The 27,311-nt window shown below is 42.2% G+C and overlaps 1 protein-coding gene across 5 annotated transcripts in view; it reads left to right on the plus strand.

Moving 5' to 3' along the window:
* KHDRBS3 (KH RNA binding domain containing, signal transduction associated 3) overlaps window positions 1–27,311 on the plus strand; it is a 181,688-nt gene that overhangs the window by 8,651 nt on the left and 145,726 nt on the right. The window contains exon 1 of one of the 5 annotated variants that reach the window (XM_055314241.1): window positions 16,337–16,357. The exons of the other annotated variants lie outside the window; for them this stretch is intronic. The gene's annotated coding sequence lies outside the window, so the exon portion shown is untranslated. Of the gene's footprint in view, window positions 1–16,336; window positions 16,358–27,311 lie in introns of those variants that run through there. 5 annotated transcript variants of the gene reach the window in all.

Here is a 27,311-nt window from a genome sequence, read left to right on the forward strand (position 1 = left end):
CAGGAGTTCCTGCTTCCTCCCGGGGCCAGGGGCCCCATCAGTACCACGTCCAAACCTGGGAGGAATTTTGGATAAAGCCACGATTGCATTTTTAGTAATTTTAGTAGAGCGGGATATGGGATGGAGTCCATACACCTTCCAGGATGCATACCGAGGTTTCTCTCATTTTATTCATTTATCCAGCTCCGATTGGTGAAGTCCCTGCACTGCTCGGTGCAGCTGTGTGTTCTGTGTTTCGTTACCTGCCAAGGCAGTGATGCCTGCCTCAGAGGCCGTTAGGGGGGAATGGCCATGACTTTATATCTAGTTAGTTTTACTTTATGTTTTTAACATATAGGACATAGTCCATCAAATGTGAATTCACACTGTACTTATCTCATGCCTAAAATAGCATCTTTTATTATTTATTTATTTTTTTTTAAAAGCAAATTTTTTTTTTAAAAAGATTTTATTTATTTATTCATGAGAGACACACACACACACAGAGAGAGAGAGAGAGAAAGAGAGAGAGGCAGAGTCACAGGCATAGGGAGAAGCAGGCCCCATGCAGGGAACCTGATGTGGGACTCGATCCCAGGTCTCTAGGATCAGGCCCTGGGCTGAAGGCGGGCGCTAAACTGCTGAGCCACCTGGGCTGCCCAAATAGCATCTTTTATATTGGAATTTCCTACCTCAGCCCTTGTTCTCTACCTGCGAGATTATCTGCTGGCAGTTGTTTTAGGGCTGGCTTTCTCCTTCTACCTTGCGCCTCATCCGCTCCTTGCTCTGAGTTTGGGAGTGCTCAGCAAACGTGGACAAAGTACTTAGAGAAACCCCTCTCACCGTTTGTTTGCCTCCCAACTGCAGGCCACTGCGAACTACAAACGCTGGAACGAGGTGCAGACAGTGTGGTCCAAGGGGAGAGCTTAGGGATGGGTTTTTTTTTTTTTTTTAAGATTTTATTTATTTATTCATGAGAGACACACAGAGAGAGAGGGAGGCAGAGACACAGGCAGAGGGAGAAGCAGTCTCAAGGCAGGGAGCCTGATGCAGGAATCAATCCTGGGACTCCAGGATCACGCCCTGGGCCAAAGGCAGGTCAGCCACCCAGGGACCCCTTAGGGACGGTTTTTAATGAGACAGGTTTAAGTCCCCATCTCAACTCTCCCGTTCCGTGTGGTGACCTTGATACAGGAACCCTGCTCAGCATCAGTTTCCATGACTGTAAAATTGTTATTTAAAAAAATTTAAAAAATGAAGCCCAGTTGGAATCTTTGGCTGTGTTGGTCATGGGGGGTGTGTCATAAGTGCAGGCCTAGTGGCTGCTGCTGCCCTCATCATCATCGTCACCATTTCATTTCACATTTTTTATCCAGCAACCTGCGATCCAGGGAGGGAGATAAACATGTAGAGGGGATGATTCTGGAGTGTGTGAGCGCTGTGGTGGGAGGAGGAGTGAGGGAGGTTCTGGGGCTCAGAGAGTGGCCAGCTTATGGGTGCTCCTTGGAGAGGACTTGAGGGATGCAGAACTCCCCCCGCCCCCCACAGGAGGGAAGAGGACTTGGGTGGGGACACAGGCTCTCCTGACACCCCGGTGATGCCTAACCCCCATCTGCCCTGTTCATCGTGCCCCTCGTATCCTCCTCATCCCGTTGTGGTTCTCTGCTTCTCTTTCCTTCCCCTTCCCCTTGTGAGGACCTTTGTTTCTTATTCCTGGCATTAAAAACTTGTATTTGGAACCGATTTTAAAAGAGTTGAAAGAGTAGTGCTGCCACCCCACAGGCCCATTTGTCTGGACTCACCAATGGTTCGTATTTTCCCACGCTGGCTTTATCCTCTTTTGTATTTATGTATGTTCCTGACACTTTGGGGGGTAAAGTGCCTGTGTCACCCCCCGGGCCTCTCGGAACATAAAACACCGTGTGTGTATTTTCTCAGAATAAGGATCTTTTCTTACATAACTGCAGTCATAGATAACAGTGATCAATTTTAGGAAGTTAATCGTTGTTTCCTACTGTTATCCCATCTACAGTCCATGCGCTCAGCTTGCCATTTGCTCCCGCTTTGTCTCTTAGAGGCTCCAGCTCAGGATCCCACAGCACATGCAGCCTGGGGACCTTGGGGGCCTTGGGGGCTCAGTCTGGAAGGGCTCCTCTGCCTTCCTCTACCTTTTATGTCGTGCTGTTTCGGTGACTACAGGGACCAGTTGTTTTGATAGAAGGTCCCTCCATTCGGGTTCTCTGTTTCCTTAATATTGGAGTCACATGTGTGACCTTTCGGCAGGTGTGCCACAGAGGTGACAGTGTGTCCTCTTCAGGACCTCGGAGGAGGAGGCACGCCATGTCAGTGTCGCTCTGTCCTGTTCCCGATGAGGTCGAGTTTGGGTGCTTGGTTAAGTCCCGCCAGTGGCTCCACTGCCAAGAGACTGTTTCCCTCGTGCAAGTCATTTGTACTTTGGTGGGGAGGCTACTACCTTGAGGCCTTGTAAGTGCTCCTCATTATAAACTCTCCCTCACGGACTTTAGCACCCATTAATGTTTCTTAGCTGAATTATTACTGTGTTGGCTGTAAAATGGTGATCTTCTTCTTGACTGCGTCTACACTGATTGCTTGACGGTCTCCTGGAGGGTACGTGTTCATCGTTCTGTCCTTCCTCCTCCCTCTCCCCTCCCTCCAGCTGTCATCTGTCTGTGTAAGTTCTTGATTCAACTGGTGACGATGCTCTACTGTCACAGTATATAAATTGACAAATCGCCTCAGTTTTGGCCACTGGGGAGCTCTTTATCGTGACTCCTGGGTCCTGTTGACAGGGCCTCCCATATGTCTTTTGAGTCTTTTTTTTTTTTTTTTTTGTAACTTCCTAACAGCATTTTGTTTTAGGCACATCTTGTAGTTACTCTGTCACGGCTCTGAAACCAGCCATTTCTTCCAAGGCATGGGGTTTCTCACAGTGTGGGATGATCTTTCGGCATCGACATCTGGGCTGCTGGTTTATCATTGCCCCTGGGCCCTTTCACTGGACAGAGTGGGAGGTGGGTGTGTGTCCACGGGGTATCACCCTTGTCCTCGTGTGCAGCTCCGTGTGGGCCAGCAGACTTCCTTAGGAGGCCAGGAGTGGATATTTTGTGGGCTGTGCATTCTACTCGACTCACCGTGGAGCCAAAAAGCAGCCAGAGACCGTGTGGAGACAAACGTATATGGTTGTGTCCTGACAACACTTCAGTTAGAGAAACTAGAGCACCTAGTCTGCTTGCCCTTCCCTGCTGTCAGCTACCAGGGGGCAGGGACCAGGCCTTGTCTCTGTTTTCCGATGCCATCCACATGAGGGCACAGAGTTGTCCCCTTTGGATGAGTGGATTAATGATAATTGTTAGTTGTTTCTGTTGCAGACCACTCATTCCTTTTATGTGGATCTTTTGGATATCCGTTTCTTACGCCTTGTCGATGTGTTGAGGACCTAATTTGCAAGATGTGAGTCTTTTAAAAGCATAATATGCACAAGATGCAAAGTAGTGGAAAAATAATTTCATAAACGTCTCGAGGGTGCTTATCTCACTGTTGTAAAATGGTTACCTTTTTCTTAATGTAGACGTAGCTCAAGACAGAGCCGTAATGTGCAGGCGTCACGCGGGGCCTGTGCTCTGGTTTAGCGTAGCCCCTGTTCCGTGTAGTCTTCCCTGAAAGCAGAACTCAGCACCAGTCGATTGGGTGAGAAACCTCAAAATTATACTCCTTTCATTGTCTCAAAATAGGTTTGTTTCTTCACAATTTTCTTTATGTAATTTATTGCTCTAATTTATTCAAAAGAGGGACTTCATTATGGCAGTGACGAATGGATTTTATGAGGGAGTGAACCTATTCTCAGGGAAAAGCGTGTCATTAGGAAGGGCTGCCTGTTGTCAATGCACACTGACAGCAATCCAGGTAATGTGCAGCACCCGAGTATTGCAGATAGCAATAGCGTGAGCATAAAGATGCAAATTAAATCAATTTAGAGTGTCTCTGAAGACTCTAAAATAAATCAGACTTTTAGTTATTGCTTACATTTTTTTTCTTAATTCCCCAAATTCAAAAGTCAATTGTCAGCGTGTTGGTAAGCAGTTGTTCTGTTTTTTGGCAAGCTGCTTGTCAGAAAAGCATGAGGTTGCCCTCAGTCCTTTCTCAAGACTTCAGAAATATGGCTTTAACCTTCTGCATCCCAGACACCTCATGGTTCTGTGGAAAGTCCTGGTCTGGTGGGAAAAGGGAAGCTGCGCGGGTCTCCTGCCCCCACCTGGCTCTTGTCTCCCATGTCCTGAGCTGCCTTCTAAGATTTTGATTTGGTTAATGAGCTTTATTGCTTTTTACTGTTTTGTTGTTTTTACGTAGGGGAAGTACTGTCGTGAGGAAGCTATAACCTCGGTGTCTGTGTGTCTCTCACGCATTCAGACACACAGGAGGAAAGCACTGTCTGTGGACACGTTGCCCATCATGAAGTGTACCATCAGCTCAGAACAGATGGAAACCCAAGCTCCCTGCCCTGCAGCTGTTTGGTCTACAAGGACTTAGAAGACCACAGGGACAAGAAAAAAGTCATGTGTCTTAACAGTCAATTGCCTGTATTCTATATTGTACTTTCTTTCAGTTTCCTTTGACCTGCCAGGGTTTTGCTTATCAATGGTAACTAGGGGTTTTACTCTTTTTTTTTTTTAAAGATTTGTTTAGTTTTTTTTTTTTTTAATTTTTATTTATTTATGATAGTCACAGAGAGAGAGAGAGAAAGAGAGAGGCAGAGACATAGGCAGAGGGAGAAGCAGGCTCCATGCACCGGGAGCCTGACGTGGGATTCGATCCCGGGTCTCCAGGATCGCGCCCTGGGCCAAAGGCAGGCGCCAAACCGCTGCGCCACCCAGGGATCCCTAGGGGGTTTTACTCTTGGTGATAATAAGCTCTGTGAGCCTCAGTTTCTCTATCTGTAAAATGATTATGAGAAACTCTGTAAAGTGCTGGCATCTTGTGACCTCCCCGCACTACCAGGGACAGCCTCGACACCCACCTCTGGAAGCAGTTAGAAGGCTGCATGTCAGTTCTTCCCCAATCTTTGTTAGAGCGCCACGTCACTTCCAGTAGTCATAGCAGAAAATAGGGTTTGGGCTTGGACAGTCGATGAGATGTCACAGGAGCAGCAAACTCTGCTAATGAGACTTCAGACTTTTACTCTTTTGGGAAATCTCAATTTTCAGAGACGCTTTGGGAGAGAACTGGCAGCCTCTGTGTTTCTCCGCTGCCTTTCCTCCTGGACTGGAGGGTGATCAGCTCTTAACCCTGAAAGGATCGTGCTCCTCAGTGGGGCTAAGTGATGAGACACAGGGCTGGATCGTGCTCTTTTCCTGCTGAAGGAATTGTTTCAGCTCAGTGGAGAAGCGGTCAAATTCAAAGACATTTATTTATACTGCAGATGGTAAGTGCTGCAGCAAAGACAAGTGCAGGGTCCTGTGGCACTGCCTGGGAGTGGTATGTTATCCTGACTTGGGGAGGGAAGAGGGACTGACCTGGGCCTGGGGGAGCAGGAGAGACATCCTGGGCTGCAAAGGGTGACATACCTGTGACATGAGTCAGTTGACTTCTCGGAGTCTGTTTCCTCAGCATTGACTGTGGGCATCTATGTGGGCGCAGGACCTCTTACTAGGCATGTGGGGTGCTTGGAGTGGGCTCCTGTTCTCTTCCCCTGGTGTGTCCCCAGCACCTGCTGGAGAGCCCTCCCTCCTCTTTGCAGCCAACCTTGCATTTATGGCACTCTATATGACAATGATTTGTTGGGAGTTATTTCTCCCATGAGAATCCAAGTTCCTTTAGGCGGGAAATGAGACTCATTGTCTTTGATTCCTTCCCTGGTGCCCAGCACGGTGCCTGGGTGATCGTGGGTTCTCTCAGTAATGTTTGTAGAATGAAGAGTCAGTTAGTCTCATATTCTTCTTCTATGCGTTATGGCAATGAATTCATGATCTCAGGGTGGATGGAAGAAACATGGAAAAACAGTGTTTTCATTTTATTTGAGTTTCCAGCTACTGATTTTGAGAGACTCCCCATTTCTCAGGCCATTGTGGCGGGTGTGTGCACCCTGGTAGTATAGGCAAGAGCCTTGAGTCTGGGACTCAGGCTTTGTCTTTTAAGAATTACTGGACATATACCTTCACCTCTCTAAACCCAGCTCCTTGTACGTTCAAGGAGGCGCAGTACTGCCGACCTCCCAAACTTATTGTGAGGATTTAGTGACTGACCTCCCTTAAGATGCTATAGAACAGACAGATGCTCCAGGCTGTCGGATCTCCAGTGCTCAGAATAGTGCCTCACACACAGTAGGCGCTCAGTTGTTGTTGAATGAACCGTACACGTGAAAGCGCCTTCTATTAGCTTGTCTGGAGTATAAAGTGGAAGCAGGGATGTATTGAGAAGTGGGGTTGGGCCATAGGCAGGGACTAGAATGTGCAGGGCCTGTAAACAGCCGGGAGTATGAATGTACTTTAAAATTTGGAGCACAGTTGACAGATAGAAGGCAGGGGAAGGACATGGTCAGTCAACTACGTGTTTCGGAAATATCATTTGGGATGTTGAACAATACAGGTTGAAAAGTGTTTGAAGTACGTGAGTTCAGAATTATACGTGATATTCCTAGACGTCTGATTGCGCTAGGGCTGCATCGGCGTGTATTTGGAGCCACGGTGGAGGAGGAGATTCCTCGGGGACAGTGCAGATTCAAAGGAGAAAAGGACAAAGAGACCTTGTGGCCGCATGGACCCTGGAGTCCTGGGCAAAGGAGAAGAGCCCGTCCAGTGTTTCCTTTTCTGACTTCGTAAAGCGGGTGTGAGTCCATAAGGATAAATTACACATGAAGCTGTGTGCTCTAAAAGCTTTTTGTGTGTGCATGTCATGCATTTCTTTTCAAGTAGGAATCTTAAAAAGTTTGTCACTGTGAGTAACGCTTAAGCAAAACAGGATCTGCGTATTCTTGAACCCTGAACTGGTAATAGTTTGAAGTGGTTGGTGGACCCGTCAGGTTAGCCCAGGCTTGTTTGTGCGCAGAGCTCCCTGGCTCCTCCTTGCTCTCTTGTTCTCAACCACACGTCTTCCAGATTGACTGGAAGGTCCAGGTTCACGCTTTCCCAGTAGAGCTTAAATTTAAGTGAAATGCTTTGTGGCTTTTAATTCTCACCACCAAACACATGCTGAAATGGCTGCTTTCTTTGTGTATGTTTGCTTAGTGTTGGTACAATCCGCAGTAAGGGTGGGTCTGCAGTCCATCCAGAAGATGAATCCTGCTGCGTCTGGGAGAGCTGTGGCTCACAGGTTCCCTGGGGATATATGTGTGCAGCAGGGGGAGACCCCCTCACTGTTAGAGAACCGGGGCCACAGACCTGTGACACAGGAACTTGCTGCTCCTCCTTTCCTTAGGGCTTAGGGAGGAGCAGACTCGTCATCTGCTTCATGCTACCGCCCCTTAGGTTGGACCCTAGTTCTTGTTTGGTCTTCAGAATGGGTTGGCAGGGGCCTCATCCCGATGAGTAGAGCTGTGTGGTTTTCTTAGTGCAATAGGCAGGTGGTAAAAATGGGCAAAAAAGGCAAATTCTAGGAGAAAAGCCTTTTAAGGTCCTCTCATCCAATGGTATTTTCTTATTCTCTACCTGTCCTGGAGGTGTCACCTCCTAGTGCTTGGGCCACTGTGGAGGCCCAGAGGAGTTCATGGGACAGTCTTTTTCACTGGTGGTGACATTATAGTTTTGGGGGGGACAGCGAGGATCCTTGGCGTCCTCCAGAGATTTGGGTGTGTCACTGACTCTTTGCATATTAGCTCTTTTGTCTGCAGAACATACTAGGAATTCATGAAGCACCAGGTCCTAATTTACAGTCTCAGGTTGTCACTTTCCACTTAGTGACCTTTGAAAGCCCTTTTCCAGAATGGTTTTGCTATTGGTTTGAAAAATATCAATAATAAGCTTTTCTAAGTACCTTGATTTGGGGGTCCTTGTTTGGAGTGAAAGAATATTGGCCTCCGCTGTTAGTACATCTAAGAGAAGCAGTATTTCTTCTGATTAAACAAAACCACAACATGCAAAATAGGTTTCAAACCATAAACTTGCCTTGAAACTTAACATATGGTATACTTGAAGCCAGTATGCCCGAGGGAAATATGTACCATGTCTTGCTTAGTTTTGAATAATAAAGGCTTCTCTTGAGTTGGCTGCTTCTTTAACACCATACTTCTAGGCAAATGGGTTATATCTTAATTATTTTATTAACACCATTGTTCTGAAATTGTAATGAATCCATTTATATTGATTAATCTCTTAAGTTCTTTATGGCAAAGTCCACGAATCAAGCACTGTTTAGATCGCGCATCAGTATAGTTCAGAAAGAAGTGATTTTCCTAAGAGATTTAAGATGAGGTTCATCTGTGTAGAGAAAACAAAAACCGTTTGCTTTTTCCTTTTTCAGTTTTCGGATTCAGATGTTGTTTGTGACTTATTTACAATAAAACTGAAAATCTGGGAGGGAGAGAGGCTATCTGTGTTCTAGGGCTACTATAACAGTTGGCAGGAATTCAGTGGCTTTATTATCTTACGCTTCTGAAAGGCAGGGGTCTGGAATAGTTCTCACTGGGCTGAAGTCAGGCTGTCAGTCAGTAGGGCTGCGCCCCTTTCTGGAGACTCCAGGGGAGAAATGGTTCCCTAACCTTTCCTCCTGCAGGAGGCTGCCCACAGCCCTGGGCCCCTGGCCCCTTCCTCTCACCCCGAAGCCAGTAGCGTCAGGCTGGGTCCTTTCCATGCTGCCATCCCCTGTAGGCCTTTCTCTCCTGCTTGTCTCATCTGTTTGTGAGATTCCTTGTAGTTAGCTTGGGTTTACCTGGACAATCCAGAATAATCTTCCTATTTTACGATTTGATGATTAACAACCTTAGTTCTATCTGTGACTATGTAGTTTACCATTACCGTGCAAGTTAACATTCGCAGGTTCTGGAGGTGAGGATGTGTGGGTGTCTTTGAGGGAGATGTTTCTTTCTGCCACGGAGGGATTAAAGGAGATCGCAGAACACTCATGTTTACCAGGTACCAAGTACATCTACAGCCTAGTTTTGGGGATTTTCATGTGTTAGGATAGTATCTCGAATTATACATCAGGGGTTCTGGAGTTATTAAGTAACTTGTCGGTGTCACATAATTGTTAATAATAATGAGCTGTTATTTATTGAGTTCTTGCTATGTGCCAGCAGATTGACAGACAATATTTTTCCTCAATTCTTAGTACAAGTCTCTGAGATAAAAGACATAAATTCCACTTTACAGGGAGAAAAAGTACTTGGCTAGCTTGTAACTGAGTGCTTTGGATTTTGTCAGTCTGCTTCCCAGTTACAGTGGATTAAGATATAAGAGTCTTACGGAGCCCATCATCATACTGAAGTTGTTACTGGGTAATATTCAGAGTACCTGTCAGGGTATTTGTCAAAGATTGTTTGGGTCATGTGTTGGAATGACCAGGTAGTTAATTGACTGACTTGACAACTTCTCTTCCCTCCCCTCTACCCTTCTACTACTTATCTTATGGACCATTCCAGCCTTAGCGAGTGTTTATTAAGCTCCTCCTTAGTCACTGCTTCCCATCTGTTTTCCATGTTGTTTCATGCATCACTTTATTTATAATCTCTGCAACAGCCTTTTACAGATAGATATTAACGCCCCCATTTTATAACAAAACTGGGCCTGACAAAGGTGAAGGGCAGGATTGGAACCAAACTCTGTTTTGACTCAAGACATGTGCTCTTTTTGCTTTGCCGTAAAAGGTGTATGTTATTGACAGATTTTTGCTTCATTCCTGCATATTCAGCATGATCACTTGAAATAATTCCATAAAATATGAGGAAAATATGGAGAAAAGAAACTAAACATAACTGATGTAGTAATTAAACTGTTAAAGAATGCCCAAAGAACACAAGATTATATATTCAAAGGTGGGGCTAAGAGGTGCTTGGTTTATACTGACCCTGGTGAGCTCAGGGACATGGAGCACACTAGGACTTGATTTAGCAATTTGTTTCAATTAATGTTTCTGTTGAGCTGAACAGTGTTCTCCAAATATGTGTACATCCTAAGCCCCAGAACTTGCGAATGCTTCCTTGTGTGGCAAAAGGGACGTTGCAAATATTATTAAGGATCTTGAGGTAGAGAGATTATTATGGATGTTCTCAGTGGGCCCCAGTGAATCTCACTGGTCCTTATAAGACAGATGTGGAGGAGGACTCAGAGTCCAAGAGGAGGCACGTGGCAGGGGAAGCAGCGATCATAGTGATGTGGCCACAAGCCATGGAATGCTGGCAGCCTCTAGAAGACAGTGGGACAGAACTCTCCCTTGGAGCCTCTATAAGACGTGCTTCCTTACAGACCCATTTTAGACTTTTAAGTTTCAGAATTATATGCTAATGTGTTCATGTTTCAAGCCAATAAATTTCTGATAATTTGTTACAGTGACAATAGGAAGCTAATAGAATGTTTTTAAATAATTATGACTTCCTTAACAATAATAGCTGGAGACTTCAGTACACTTGTTCAGTAATGGATACAACTAGATAAAAGATCAGTAAGGAAAGACCTAGACAGCATTATAGGCTGACTGGACTTAGCAGACACCTGTAGAACACGTTCCCTTGACAACAGCAGAAACAATTTTCTTAAGTCAGATGGAACATTCTCCAGGACAGATCATATGCAGGTCCATAAAGCAAGCCTCAGTTAATTCTAAAGGATTGAAATTATGCAAAGGATGCTTTCCTTTTTCTAATGAGAGTAGAAATAACAGAAAGAAATTTGGAGAATTCACAAATATGTGGAAATTAGTAGACACCCTGTAACTGATGAGCCACACAAGAAATCACAAAAAGAATTAGAAAATACTTTGAGATGAAGGAAGATACAACATAGCAGAATTTATGGGGTACAGTTAAAGCAGCACTTAGAGGCAAACTTATAGCTGTAAATACCTATATTCAAATGAAGATAAATCTCAAATAAGTTTCCTAACCTTCATCTTAACACTCTGTGGAAAGAAGCAAATTACATCTAAAATAAAGAGAATAGGGGTGTCTGAGTGGCTCAGCTCAGGTCATGATCCTAGAATCCTGTGATCGAGCCCTGGGTCAGGCTCCCTATTCAATGGGGAGTCTACTTCTCCCTTTGCCCTTCCTCTGTTCATGTACATATGCTTTTCTCACTCTCTCTCTCTCACATGCTTATTCTCTCAAATAATGTCTTTTAAAATTTTTGAAAAAAATAAGTAGGATGAAGGAAATAATGCAGATTGATTTGTACTTGAGATGTTCCATGTGGCTTAAGAAAAATCTAGTTTCTGCTACTGTCAAGGGAACGTGTTCTATAGATGTCTGCTAATAATACACACTGGAATGGAAATTATCAAAAAGAAAATAAATAATAGAGAAAATCCACAAACCAGAAGATGATTTCCTGAAAAGTTCACCAAAATCTAACTTTAGCTACATTGACTAGAAGAAGAGGGAGGAGATTCAAATGACTAAAATCAGGAATGAAAAAGGGGTCATTCTACTGAATTCACAGAAACCATAGGGATTGTAAGGACACACCGTTAGCAACTGTATATCCATGAGTTAGAGGACTTGGCTGAAATGGGCAAATTCCTAGAAGCACCTGAACCACCAACACTGACTCAAGAAGAAGTAGAAAATATTAATAGAATGGTGAAGAAATGAATTAGAAAATAAAAGTTACTCACTGAAAAAAGCCCAGGTCCAGATGGCTTTACTGGCAAATCCTACTAAACATTTAAAAGATAATTCATACAAATTCCTGACAAACTCTTCCAAAAAAATACTTTCCAATTCATTCTGAGACCAGTATTACCTTTATTCCAAAATCAGACAAAAACATCACAAGAAAACTCAAGCCAGTATCTGTTATGAATATCGACATAAAAATCCTTAAAATACCAGCAAACCAAATCCAGCAACATATAAAAAGCATAATATACCCTAATCAGATAGGATTTCTCCTAGGAATGCAAGGTTGGTTTAGCATTGAAAAATCAGTTAATATACCATCAATGGGATACAGGACAAAAAAACCCCACAAAATCATCTTAATAGACTCAGGAAAAGCATTTGATAAATTCTAACCTTTTCATGATAAAAGCAAACTAGGAATAGAAGGGAACTTCCAAATCTGATAATAAAGGACATGTATGAAAAACCCTCAGGTGATATGATAATTGTGAAAGGCTTTTCCCTTAATACTAAGGAAGAAGCAAAGCTGTCTGCTTTCACTCCTACTATTCAACCATTATTCTGGAGATGCTAGCCAGGGTAGCTAGGCAAGAAATGAAATAAAAGGCATTGGCATCCAGATTGGAAAGGAAGAAGTATGATTAACTACATTTTATAGATTACATTATCTTTTATAGAAGATGATAAGCAATTTACCAAAAGTCTATTAAAACTGATAAATGAGTTCAGGACACTCCTTTCTTCCTCTGCTTTTGCATTTAAATTTAAAATTGAATAATTTTATGTTAATAAATAGGGTCTGTACTGGACTATAAGTTTCATGTTGCCAGGGATCATGTGTGTTTTACAGACCACTGCATGCATAACTAGCTCCCACACATGTGCCTTGTGAATCGAAAGTCCTCTTTACGCATCTGATAAATGATTGCTTATTTTGGAAAGAAATAGTAGAAAGTATAAAAATTTTCTTTAAAAGTTGCCCTCTGTGGGATGCCCAGGTGGCTCAGGGGTGGAGCATCTGCCTTTGACTCAGGTCATGATCCCGGGGTCCTGGGATCGGTCCTGGGATCGAGTTCCTCATCAGACTCCCTGCGTGGAGCCTGCTTCTCCCTCTGCCTGTGTCTCTGCCTCTCTCTCTGTGTGTCTGTCATGAATAAATAAATAAAATCTTTAAAAAAAAATAGTTGCACTCCGTGAAAGTAGTCATTTAGTCATTGTCAATATTTTAGATAGCTTCCTTCTCCATTTGGAATTTTAGATTTTAGTCTTTAGTTTGGTGTTCTACCGTAATCATTTTCTTAGGTCGTTGCAGAGTTGGAAACGCTTTTTTTCATGGCTAGGTACTCCCTATACTTAGCTGATTCTTCACCAGTGAGCATTTCCAGTTTTGGGAATTATAATTTGGAATTGTCTGTCCTATTGCCTTGTCCGTTTCTGTTGTTGCCTAGATTACTGTGATAGCCTGAATCTGCTTCCTTAACACTAGTGGTGTTCTCCTATTAAGATTTGCATCTTAAAAGGAAGCAGTGAAAAATGCAAATCTTTTTAAACAGTCATTCCTTTGTTTAAACGTTTTCACTGGTACTTCATATCTTCAGATAAAATCTTAATTTCTTCTTTATCCATTCATCTTTTGATGGACACCGAGGCTCCTTCCACAGTTTGGCTATTGTGGACATTGCTGCTGTAAACATTGGGGTGTAGGTGTTTCGGCTTTTCACTGCAGAAGATGTGGTCTATGTATACAGTGGAATATTCCTCAGCCATTAGAAACGACAAATGCCCACTATTTGCTTTGACGTGGATGGAACTGAGGGTATTATGACGAGTGAAATAAGTCAGTCGGGAAAGGACAAAAATTATATGGTCTCATTCATTTGGGGAATATAAAAAATAGTGAAAGGGAATAAAGGGGAAAGGAGAGAAAATGAGTGAAAATATCAGTGAGGGAGACAGAACATGAGAGACTCTTAACTCTGGGAAATGAACAAGGGCTGGTGGAAAGGGAGGTGGGTGGGGGGTTGGGGTTACTGGGTGACGGGCACTGAGGGGGGCACTTGACGGGATGGGCACTGGGTGATATGCTATATGTTGGCAAATCGAACTCCAATAAAAAAATTCATAAAGAAAAAAATCTTAATTTCTCAGGGTGGTATTGACCCTCACTTTGGTCTCCAGTCTCCTTTCTGATCTGTCCTCCACTCTTGGGTCCTGAGGTTGCTAGTGCACTGGATTTCTTGTCTGATTCATGAAAGCCACATGCTCTTTTGAAGGCCTTCTTGTGTGCTGTGTTTTATTTAACAGAAATGCCCTTTTCTCTTTTCATAAAAGAGAGTTGCTTATTATCAACTCATTTCTATTCTTAGGGATTCAGCTGAGGTGTTCCCACCGAGGGGAAACCTGTTTGCCCCCCACTCTTACCTCTGGCTTGGGTTCTCTGGCTGTCCCTTCCTGCCTCCCTCTGCTAGTCTTTCCCAGTGGACTGGGATTTCCTTCCTATGTGTGTAGGATAAGCTCCTTGAAGGCAAGGACAGCGTTCTAATCCAGTCCTCTTCTCACCTGGCTTATGTTTGAAAGTTGCTGATCATATCTTATGGACCCTTTTCCCTCTTTTAAACATGTGGCACGATGGTCAGACCTGTTGGAAAACGTCTTCTCAAACCGGTCGTTACTATAGTTGCATCGCTGTGCGGCAGCGGCCCCGAAGTGTGAGGGACCGTGGCAGGTAAAGGCAGTCAGCTGCCCCAGTGCACTTGCACGGCCTCCTCTGCCCTCTGGCCTGCAGCCGCCGTCGCACTGTGGGCCGCCGGGGGAAGCACTGCCATCGCGGCTGTGCGGCGGGGTGGAGGGCGCTTTCTGTGCTTGAGAATCTTGGAAGCGAATTCATTTTTGAAACTAAATAGTATGCAGTCTATGAAGCAGATTCATGCTCTGAATTTAAATGATTTCATGAATGCGCTGTGCTGGAAAGGTATGATGTTCAGGTGCCGGGATTCCTGCTGTCTCTCGCAGGAGAGCTTGGCGTGTGTGTCCTGCTCGTTCTCGCTCCCTGTCCAGGGCTGTTAGACTGTGTGTTCGGGGGCCAGGACAAGCCATTTCTAGGTGTGTAGTAGAGCACAAATGCACATTTGCCATTTGTTTTGATGTAAGATGACTTCGCGTGTCCAGTATTTGGGAAGACGGTACTGGATTGTGACTAAGAATGAGGCCTCTGGGGTCAGATTGCTTCCATTCAGACCTGCCTTGTCGCTCCTGCTTGCTGACTGTGTGTCCTGGGCCAGTACTGTCAGCCCTCACTTCCTGGATGTCCTCCGCTGGGGTATAACGTGGCATATAGCTCTGCGGGTGATGGTGACAAAGAAACCTGCTGACCTGGGAAGCTCTCCTTGCCTGGTAGGTGGTAGCTGCCGCTCTTGTGTTACTTTTTCACAATTAGTGTTGGCAGAGGGCTGTGGGCTCGTGGGCTGTAGAACTGTCTACACTGTGGGGAATGCTGCACGGACAGTGCCTTCTCCCCCACTCGGTTATCCTCCTTGCTCAGGTCTCCTTTTTTTTGAGCACCCCTTTCCCACCTGACTTGTCACCCATTTGTCGTCTTTCCCTCTGTGTTGGCATAGAAAGTGCACGTGGACAGCGTGTCTCCTCATTGCTGTGGCTCCAACACCTCCAACAGGGACAGACACATAGTAGGTATTCAGTAAGAGACACTGAATGAATGAATGCCGACAAGGAAACCCCAAATTAGCCTGGATGGGATGAGAAAAATCACAGAGGTGGTGCTTTTTACGTTGGACCTGGAAGGATGAGTAAGAGTTTGCCAGCTGTGTGCTGGGTTGGAGGAGAGCATGCCCGCCAGGAGAGCAAGTTAGGAGGTGTGAATGAGGGGAATGGGTCACAGCTGGGGTTGCCTCCCCCGATGGCCAGTTTGTGTGGAGATTGTAGGGGTTTGTTTTCTGTTTGGTCACTTGCTTTGTTGCCAGTACCATTTCCATCCAAACTCTTGCTCTGCTTCTTGCAGGAAGTGTTTTCATGTAAGGTTCCATGTGGTAACTTAATCTTTTTGGTAGAAGTTAATTTCTAGAATATTAGCCGTTCCCCAATGATGTAATCAAACATAAATTGGACCAGATGATAATGGTAAAGATGATGACGATGATGGCATGTGAAAGCATTTTACAGGGCTTTTACCAAAGATTTTCATCTGTTACTTCCCTTGGGATTCTTAATAGACTGTAAGGTGTACAGGATTGGTGGGCATCCCTGGTTTGTGTATATATTTTTTCTTTTGCCTAGGCACTCAAAATGTATAGCTTACAAAGATATGCCAGGATCCTTACATCACCACCAGAGGCCTGAGCTCCTGAGTTCTTCATGGGATCTTTGTTACTGACCTTTGCCAGGCACTAAACCACCCTGGACCCTGGGCCCAGAGAGTAAAGGGCAGCATGCCTGAGAAATGTGGTTCATGCATTCATTCCACTTAGCCGTCTGTCTCACTGTCCACAGGCTGTCCTGGCTCACGGTCAGCACGCCAGCCTCATGGTTTGGGAAGCGAATGAAGAAGTCGGTGAAAGTCAAGTCCCTGTCCAGTACCATGTATGATGCTTTATTTTTCTCTCTAAAGGCATCACCCCTTGCAGGTCATAAGCTCCATGAGGCAGGGCTTTGTGTTATTTGCTGCTGATGCCACATAGTCAAAACAGTGCTTGGCATGCAGAAAATGGTCAGTGAACATTCTGGATGAAGTTTATTAAAGGAGTCTACAAGAAGCCCACTTGCCCTAGGTTCTTGTCTGAGCTCCTCTTTGTGGTGATGGGGAGATCAGAGGTGTGGACTCCTCCCAGAAAGCAGAGGTTTGCTCATAGGCAAGGGGCATATCTTTCCTCTGTTTCCTAAGTGAGAAGAGTTAAGTGATCTGTGCACAACTGAATGAGTTTCTCAGCTCCCTCAGAAAGGCATGTTAATAGTTGTTTATATGTAATCTGTGCATATTTAGGAATGTATGTCTTGTGTTTCATCTACCAGATGTTTTCAGTATATGAAGTTTGAATAGTAACGGTGATGTTTACCTGTATGTAGCAAACTCCATTCTTATATGGTATATTTTTATTATAAGTTGACATGATTAATTGTGACAGAAAGAGATTTGCAGAAATACTGTTACCAGATCTGATCTAACCTGAATCATACTGCACACAAATACTTATTTTCAGAAGCATCTCTGATGAAAGAAAAGCAAGTTAGTTGTTCTCTTTTACTCCCTCTTTTTCTAGAAGAGGATGGTTTAAGCTAATTTGTATAAAAAGATCTTTCTTTTCTATCTGGTGTTTTGATCTCAAACTTTTAGATCTTTGTAAAACAGATTTTCTTCCTATATTCTTTTATGTTTGTCTTTAATTTTCTCAACATTTTAAATCATTTAAATACTTTACCATGTAATGTCTAAGGATAATTCTCATTTGACATCTTTTGTCAGCGGTGGTTAATATATTTAACATTTGAAGTTCAAGAGGATAAGTGTGTCATTGCTCATTGTTGATTTCCCAGCACATAGTAGGCTTTATTTTTTTTATTATTTTTTTAAAGATTTATTTATTTATTCATGAGGGACACAGAGAGAGAGAGAGAGGCAAGAGACACAGGCAGAGGGGGGAGCAGGCTCCCTGCAGGGAGCCCGATGTGGGACTCAATCCCAGGGCTCCAGGATCACGCCCTGGGCTGAAGGCAGCGCTAAACCCCTGAGCCACCTGGGCTGCCACATAGTAGGCTTTAAATGTTTGTGGAATAAGTGAATTTGTTAAATACCTGTTGTATTAGATGCTGCAGGAGCTGGATGGAGGTGGGAATGTCCTGAAAGGAGTGTGGCCCAGCTGCTGGGGGAGCACTGGGGGCTGTAACTCACGGGTATGTTTGGAAGGAGACTTCACAGGAATGGCACGTTTGGGATTGAACTGACAGGCAAGAGGGGGAATGGATAACACCATGGACTCAGGGATTCCAGAGAGACCACAGTAGTTCTAGGGTGGTGAGCAATTCTGGGTGGATGGTTGCCCTAAGGAGAGGAGAGAAGGAATTCCATTTTAGTATCTGTACGAGCAGATGGAACATGGACAGTGCTCTAAAAGTAGCTAGAGGAGTCTTTATAATTTTTAGGTTTAAAGGATTGTTTTAACATTGTTGAACTTGTCACAGAAGTGCTTCAAAAATGGTAGCTTTTAAAAAATCAGTGCTAAAAATTTGTGCCTTATTTTCAGAAATGGTTGCTTTGTGTGCACATGAATAGCTGGCATGTGTATGTGTGTAAATATGTATTTAATCTTGAGAAGAATACCTATAGTATATAAACATATATATAGAAAATAGAATATGTAGTTCTACAGAAAGTTGTGTATTTAGTTTTATGTATTTAATTTTAACTCATACATTTGTTCATACTGATCATGCTTCGCTAAGGAGAGATTATTACCATATTGATCTCAGAAAAGAACTAAGAGGGAAGTACATTGATAGATCTTTTCATTGTTATTACCAAACTATTGAATAATCAGCTTTATTAGGTATACATGTTGGGTTTCAGGAGACATCATGTTTCTCTCCATGATTAGGCTGTGAAAATACTTTTCTTATTGTGACTTGATCCTGAAGCCCGGCAAAGATAAGAAGTCCAGAGACCTATTCCAAATTCAACCTATTAAGGAAAAAAAAAAAAAAAAACTTAAAAAAAAAAAGATTTAATTATGCTCTCCTCCGTCCTTTTTAAACCGCTATTTAGATTCAGCATCTAGAGATTAGAGAAGGTTAAGGATAGCAAGTATCAGCCTAGTGCTAGGCATCTTTTCAAAAAATTATACCATCCTCAACAATAGAGAGGGTTGAGGGGCACCTGGGTGGCTTAGTCGGTTAAGCGTCTGCCTTCAGCTCAGGGTCCTGGGATCGAGCCTTCCATCGGCCTCCCTGCTCAGTCTGCTTCTCCCTCTGCCTCTCCCCACCCTGCTCATGCTCTCTCTTCCTCAAATAAATGAAAATCTTAAAAAAATAAATAAATAAAAAGAAAGAAAAGAAAAACAATAAGGTTGAGAAATAGAGCAAGACGAGGACCAGGACTATTGGTGTTCACGGTGTGAATTTCATATCTGATTGGGAGTCTGGAAGGAGCCCATGTTCAGCGAGAGGCTCCGATCAGCATCGTGACTTGAATTGTGTAGCAGTGTAACTTCTACGGACAGAGGACGTGTCTTGATTTTTACTGGGGACTCAGTGTATGGTTAGTTCCTGATCATACCTGGTGCTTAATGAATGTTTCTGAGTGGAAGTTAACTGTGCTCAGCTAACTGTGGGTTCAGGTCCCAGCAATGCTGATTGTTATTGTGCATTAGATAAGTTAACGTTTTTGAGTGTTCTCTATTCTGAAAATGAGAGGAGATGTCATGTGCAGAGGCCGGTCGTGGATGGCCAGCCAGAACACGGAGCAGCTATTCTAACTTATTATCATCACCACATCACAGCTAGTAATATACTCACAGGACTTCTTCTTTGTTAATTCCGTCCAGCCCCTTCTCTCCTGCTTTACGAAGTCCGCCCCCCTTACCAGGCAGTAGTCCCCCACAGGATCAGGGCCTGTTTCTGTTCCATTTCCCTCTGTCTCATGCTGGGCAGGGAGCAGGATTCGGGTCCATTTGGTGACCGAGGGACACGCTGCCTATCTGTCATAGTGCCCTGTTGCCCCGGTGTGTGGTACCGACGTGTGTGCCTTTCCTGGCTCTGGACTACCCACGACTACCCACTGCTCTCTTTCCCGTTCCATGCTGCCTGTATACAGGCCTCAGCTGTGATCTGAGGTAGATGCAGAAGTAGCTTAACATTTCACGGTTGTAGGGCACTTAGCAAGGCTCCAACCCTTCCCTGTGCATCAGGACTTGTATTTGTATCTGGGGAAGATTGGGGTTCTTACTTGGGAGGGAGAAGCTAATGACTTCTTTCTGCCCATGGAGAAGTGCCTTACAGTCCCTGGACAGTGACTTCGGTTTTGATGACCTCTCCAGCTCCGAAAAAACAACATGTCTTGTTATTTTTGACATGTTGGCTATAATTTGGGTTTGTAGCTTTTCACCGTAGGGAATTGGCTAGTCTTTGTTAAGTGCAGTGTTGTGGTTACGGAGATGTTACGTGCAAGAAAGTACCTGCCCTCCCTGCCTCCACGCTTGCATACATGTGTGAGTCACCACGGGCTTTGGACGTGGCATATGTAGCTGTGTTTGACCAGCCTGTGACTCACTAGTTTTGTGGGCGTAGAGCCCATCTTTGAACCTGTGACTCAGGTAAATTACTTCTCCCCTCTACCCTCTGCTTCCTCACCTCTAAAGTGAAGATAATGGTTGCTAAGATGGAAGAATGAGAAAGACTTTCAGTTTGTAAACTGTAACCCAAAGCCAAAGTGCTTCAGCATCACCAAGTACACCAGGGCTATTGATACACAGGTGTGGGATTCCACATATTTTATAATTAGCTTTGAAAAGTTGAATGATATGAAAGTAAGTGACTAAGGTATTGTGTAATCAGGTGTTAGGAGGAAAGCCAGGGAGCAGACTGAGAGCACATTATTGAGAAAAGCCAAGTGTCCCTGGGGGTAGAAATTCTGAATTTCCGTGTCTGCCAACATTAATAGTGAATAATGGATAAATGTTCTCTGGTTTTTTGTGTGTTTTGTGTTGGAATTTTTAAAACTACTTCTTTGTGTAATACCTTCAAACACAAATCATTAAAATAGGCGATGACAGTAATGGTATTAGAAACAAATGGCACTTAGCATAGGATTTTATTTGTGTATCTAATATTTATGTAATATATGCTATGTGCACATGGTAGGTATACTTATTTTATTTTATTTTAAATGATCTTTATTTGTTTATTCATGAGAGACACACACACAGAGAGAGAGAGAGAGAGAGGCAGGCAGAGACACAGGCAGAGGGAGAAGCAGGCTCCATGCAGGGAGCCCGACATGGGACTTGATCCCGGGTCTCCAGGATCACACCTGGGGCTGGAGGCGGCTGCCCGGTATACTTATTTTAAATGGTATTTTAGAACAAAATAAATATTTTTTAACATTTTATTTTCATCAGTTCTCAAAAAGAGCCCATAGTGTACAGTAGCGCCACTTTCAAAGTTGAGGAATGCAGGCAGGTGAGGGGGACAGGGGAGTGAGTCAAGGTGAGTGCAGGGCGGCCCTCTGGTAGCTGAGCAGGGCAGTACGTATCTATGGGATCAAAGCTCAGCTCAGCTCGGCTGTGGACCCCCTTTTACGGTGGGAATGTCTGGACTTCCCTCTGGGTTGTTGCAAAGATTATTAAATAATTATGGTCAAGTGTCTTAGGCACAGGAGGTACTCAGTCCATGTTGGGTCTGGTGCCATGAAAGAGGTCTGACCCAGTGAAGATGGTGTGAGGTCACTAGCACTGAAGTGGCAGGTAGTGTTGTGAGAGTAGATGGAATCCAAAACCAAATCATAGAGGCCCAGGTGAGAAAGCACTTATCTGGCAAAAAATCAGAGTGGCCACATTTAAACTTCTAATAGAACAATATAAATATAATTGAGATAAAGTAATTATTGAGAAAATTTAACATAATTTGATAATTTGCAGGAGCCACAAGGTCTTCTTATTTTCTCAAGCTTCGTTCAAATTAAGAAAGAATTGTTTAAAATAAGAATTTTTACTAGGAGCCTGGCTGGTGGCTTGTACAGGAGGTCCTCATGTTGACCACTATGAAAAAGTCCTTAAATATCAAGCTGTAGGACCCTGTGTGTGCCTGTGAAGTGTTCAGGGTTTGAAAATGTCAGTGTTTGACAATATTTTGTAATAAAAAAGGAAGACAATTTGGGAATGCCCATTTATTCACTTAACTTCCTGCCTTCCACATACTGGCCTCGTTCTTGGCATGAGGTCCTCAGTAATGTGGCCAGGACCCTCCTCTGGCAGAACTTGACTTACAGCAGGAGGATTGACACAGTGAAGAAAACAAAGGGCAGATATCCAGTGAATGGTCAGTTCCCTGAGGTCCAAACTAGGGCATTTCGGGTGAGTGGGCTCAAAGGGACTGCCCCCTGTAGCAGGGACCTCAGCAGGGGCTTCCTTGGAGCACAGAGACACACGGAACCCAGAGCAGATGTAAGAGACGGCTTTCCAGGAGCTGGTGATGCCTGAGCTAGGTGTAAGCTGGGTGGGGATGGGGATGAGGAAGGCCTCCCTGCTGTGGGATGGCCTGGTAGCAGGGTCAGGAGAGAAAGGATCAATAGCCTAGAAAACCAGGCTTACCTGGAGGATTTTCCCAGCCTCCTCTGATCCTTGGAGCTTGCTCTCCTGCTCCCCCAACCAGAAAAGTGAAGATTGTTCTTGAAGCTTTTTCTGTCCATCACTGGTGCGGAATTCCAAATTTTGGGCTGCCTTTAAGTCCAGGATGGGAGAAATAGGAAAACAAAAAAGGCACTAATCACTGGGTGGATTGTCCTTTGCTTCTGGTTTCTTTCCCCTGTGCTCCTGCCATTTGCTTTGAAAGTCCTTTAGATGACTGCTTTATGCACTCTGTCCAGGTTTTGGTCACATTTCTGGGAGATACCTGGTATACTGTGCTGAGTTCCACTCTAATTGAAGCCAGAATCAGAACCTTCTTTTAAAATGTAAAATTTTGCTTTTTTTCTTAAATTTTTTAAAAGCTCTATAATTCATTTTGTAGATACTTAGTCGTGTACCGAATATTTCATTTCACAGAAATGATTTCCAGTTTTCCCTGTTGTTATAAATAACACTGCAATGAACTTCTTAATGTAACAAAAAAATTGAACCTAGTTCAATTCCTTTAGAATGTTGCCTTTGATTTTGCTGTTTTGTAAGCACAATATCAGATAATATTCATTAAATATATGCTGTGTGCTAGTACTGTCCTTAGTTCATTAACTCATGTTAATTCTTATAATTCTTATAATAACTCAGTGGAGTAAATACTCCTCTTGGTTGTTCAAGAGTTTCTGATTGGGAGTTTTTCAATCAAGTGACTAAAAAGTTGGCATCCCAAAACTGAAGAATGGATTGTATGCTTTTGCAAATATTTTAAAACATTTGTTCAATTTCATTTTTAAAAATATTAACATTTAATGTAAGTATTCTTCTGAGCAGAAACTGATCACAATAGTGAATACAGTGAATAGAATTAATACAAAAGTATCTTCTTGTTAAATAAGTCATCGCAACTAGAAATAAAGTTCATTTTTTTTCTGGCTTCTGATACTTTTATATATCTGTCATTAGCTTAAATGAGCTATAGCTTTTATGAGGAAAGCTAAAAAAAATGTTTTGAAGACATGAAGAATGTGTAAGTAATATATTTGAATTTTATAAAATACTTAACAGCAGACTCCAGCCTGTGAATAGGATATATTCTAAATCAGGATTGGCAGTCTTCAGCCTGTCAGCCAGATCTGGCTTTTTTTAAGACTCACAAGCTAAGAATGGTTGAAAAATATGTTTCTTAACGTGTAAAAGTTACATGAAATTCAAATTTCAGTGTCCATAAATAGTCTTATTAGAACACAGTCATATTCGTGCATTTATCTATTGCCTATAATTTCACCGTAGGTTTTGTGCTATGATGGAATTGAAGAGGTCTAACAGACTTATTATGACTTGCAAAACCTAAAATATCTACCTTCTGACCTTTCACAGAAAGTTTTCTAACCCTGTTCTAAATAGAATTATTACTGGGAATTTGACACATCTTTCCATACAAAAATCTTATTTCTAAAAGTGTGAGTCACCATGGGCTTTGGACGTGGCATAAGCAGTTGTGTTTGACCGGCCTATGACTCACTAGCTTTGTGAAATATGGTCATGAGCTTTAAATGCCATCATGAAACCACAATGGGCGAGTCCCAGTAAGTGTTCAGTACATGCTAATGTATTCATATATGTTGAGTTTCTTCCCTACTTTCCCTTAGTTTCCAAGCTGACCTCTGGATTTCTAGTTAACCCAATACTGTAAATGAACTAATGTTATCCGCATGGACTTACCTTACCACCCTCCCCCTTTGGAATGAGTACCTTTCTTTCCATGTTGCCCTAGGAGTGAGAAGTGCTTTCTCCCCAGCCCTTGGGTAGTCTGAGAGCCTCCCTACCTTCTCCCATGCAGGGACAGGCTCATTACATTGTCTCCAACCACTGTTACTTACCTAGAGAGAATTCTTTGAGTTTTAGTAAAAACGAGAATGTTTCCCTTTCCAAAAAAAAAAAAAAAAAAAGCAAGATGAGGAAAATGAACTGGAATTCATACATTCAGTTAGCTAAGCTTTATTTTCATGCAGGTAAATATTTAGTCTGGGTCAAGGTACATGGTGTGTGTGTGTGTGTGTGTGTGTGTGTGTGTGTGTATTTCAGTTTCAACTTATAAGAAAATTGATTTGGTTATAAAGCTAAGGACCAGAGAGCCCCAAGAGATAAAAGTCAGTGGTACTGTTGGTTGGAGACCCTGGGGAGAGTTGATTTAGTTTCATCAGTAGATTAGTATGATAGTTCTCAGAAGTGTGGTCCAGGGAATCCCTGAAAGGGGGTCTGTGAGGTCAAAAGGATTTTTCCCAAGAAAGGGGTATTTTTGCCTTTTTCACTGTTAACATTTTCACTGGTAATGCAAAAGTAATGCAGGTACAGTTCCTGGCCCCTTAGCACAAGTATCAAGACAGTGGCACCAAACTGTACTTGAAAGTAATTTTATCTTTCACCACAACCAGGTGCTGGCATGAAAAAAAAAGAAAGTCAGTTTCACTTAAGAATGCTCTTGTTAGAACAGTAGAAATTGTTAATGCTCTCAAATGTCACCCTTGGGATACATTTATTTTTAATATTCCTTCTCACAAAAAGGGAAGCCCATGTATGATACTTCTTATGGATACTCTAGTAGTAAATAGTTGTCTCGAGGAAAGACACTTGTGTGGTTGTTTGAGTTGTTAGCTGAACTAGCCACTTTTTCATAAAAATCCATTTTTCCTCAGAAGAAAGATTGACATTAACAGGTAAGTAAAGGTTATTCAAATTTGAGTACTTTACAGACTTTTTCTCAAAAATGAATGAAATGAGCCTTTACTTCAAATTAAGTAGCTCATAATATTTGTTATCAATTACAAAATTTGAGCTTTCAAATGAAAATTAGATTTTGGACATTTCAAGCACATGCTTAACTGCTTTCTAATACTTAAAGATTCTGGTGAGAGTAGTGATATAAACAAATGTACTTCTTAAATATTGTAAATGAAATGTGTTTGCATTTGGAAGATCTACATAAAAAGGCAGTATTTTTCAAATGATCATGTATGATATTACAAAGTCACGCATGAGCAAGGATTCATTCCAGGACAGGATAGACCAAATGGGTTATAATTTAACAGAGTACAGAAACTTCATTGATACAGTTTCAGATTCCTTATTGCAACTCATCTTTAAGAAATTAGTGCTAATTGAGTTGTAGTGTACAGAGAATATCCACCATTGTCTGGAAAGACATCTCCTTTTTCCAGATGCATGCCTGTGTGGAATTTTTTCAGAAGCTCTCACAACATGTAATAGCTGAAACACAGAAGAGACAAGAGAATTCAGCTGTCTTTTTATGAGATGGACATGAAAGAAATGTTCAGAAGTAAAATGGTGCCATATTTCTTGCTGAATTTTTCTTTTTCTTCTTTTTCTGGAAACCGCAGTTATTTCCATGAAAATACATTTTTATATTCAAGTGTAATTTATTTTTGTTATTTTTAAATTAATATTTTAAAGTTTCTCAGTTTTAATTTAGAATATGGTAGATATTAATAGATTATGACATGTAAACAAAAAGCTCTCTGAGGTTCTTAAATATTTGTATGAGTCTAAGTCTAAAGGGGGCCTAAGACGAAAAAGGTGGGAAACCTGGATTTGTGAGACCTTGTTTCACATCTAGGATAATGCTTAATACATTTGCAGGGACTCTAGAATGTCTTATTCCATGAATAGATTTAAGTTTCTTGGCCAATAGCTATTCACACATTGCTAGGTGCTGTTCTAGCTGTTTATTTTAGTAATTGTTTACTCTATAAACTACTATCATAATGTAATAAATTGGGCTGTTTTGTAATTAATTCATACATTTAAGAATATTTTGGTAATAGGAAAAGTCACACTAATTTTACAAGGACAGGTTTTAATATTTATATTTTTCCTAATTTATTTGACAAATATATAGATTAGTGATCTCAAGACTGGAAGTACCAATGAAGTGCTGATGACTAATTGTTGAAAACCAAGGATGCTATGATACAGTAATATGGTGTAGTCCATACAAAAGCATTTTGAGTAGGGGATTTTGCTGAATAAATATACAGGATTGTTAGTTAGCACAAGACCTGTGAGTTGCAGTACTTTGCCCTATATTTTTTTTACTACTGAACTTTGTATATGTTAAATTTGTAAAAATACATTTTTCATTTACTTTTTAACCATAATTAAAAGTATTTGTATATCTATTGAATTACTGCACTTAGAGAAAGCTCTGAGTTAAGAGATATTTAAGAGTTAAGAGTTAAGAGATATCAGTGGAAGTAGAAATAGAATATATAGTTTTCTGTTCTGTATCCAGTTATTTTTTGTATATGGCAAGCATGAGATTGGTTGGTTTGCTTATGTATATCTAAATTGTTCTAGCACAATTTGTTGAAATGACAATCTTTCTCTACTGAACTGCCTCTAAATCTTTGTCAAAAATCATGCCATATACATTTTTAAATGAGCTTATCATTCTACAGAAAAATTACTGGGATTTTGATAGGCAATTGGATTAAATTCATAAATCAAATTTGGGAGAATTGGCATCTTAACAATGTGAGTCTTCTGACCTGTGGATGTAATATTTATCTTCATTTATTTGGATCTTTTAAAATTTCTAACAATGTGTTGTTGTATGTTAAAGATTTTATTTATTTGAGGGGGAGGGAAGGTGAGAGAGGGAGTGGACACAAGTAAGTAAGGAGAGGGGCAGAGAGAGAGAGAAGCAGACTCCCCATTGATCAGGGAACCAGATGTGAGACTGGATCCCAGGAGCATGGGATTGGGACCTGAGCTGAAGGCAGATGCTTAACTGACTGAGCCACCCACATACCCCTATTAATGATGTATCAGTCTTACATACATTTTGTTAAAAATCTTTATTTCATTTTTTTGATGCTATTAAAGTGTTATTTTGTGTGTGTGTGTGTGTGTGTGCATGCATGCTTATACCTAGTTGATTGTCTTATAGTGCCCTATATCCACCAATTTAGCTAAACTTACTTAGTAGTTCTAATTGCTTTGTTGTAGAACCCTTGGGATTTTCTGGATCACTTTGTGAATAAAGAAGTTTCACTTTTCCCTTTCCAGTCTGAATTATTTTTATTCTTTTTCTTGTCTTATTGGACTAGCTAGGATTATTTCTTGTCCCCACTACCCCCAAATAAGTGAGCAGATGTGATGAAAGAGGACATTATTTTGTTCCTGATCTTGGG

This window comes from Nyctereutes procyonoides, unplaced genomic scaffold (assembly GCF_905146905.1).
Source record: "Nyctereutes procyonoides isolate TBG_1078 unplaced genomic scaffold, NYPRO_anot_genome, whole genome shotgun sequence".
NCBI classification, from domain to species: Eukaryota; Metazoa; Chordata; class Mammalia; order Carnivora; family Canidae; genus Nyctereutes; species Nyctereutes procyonoides.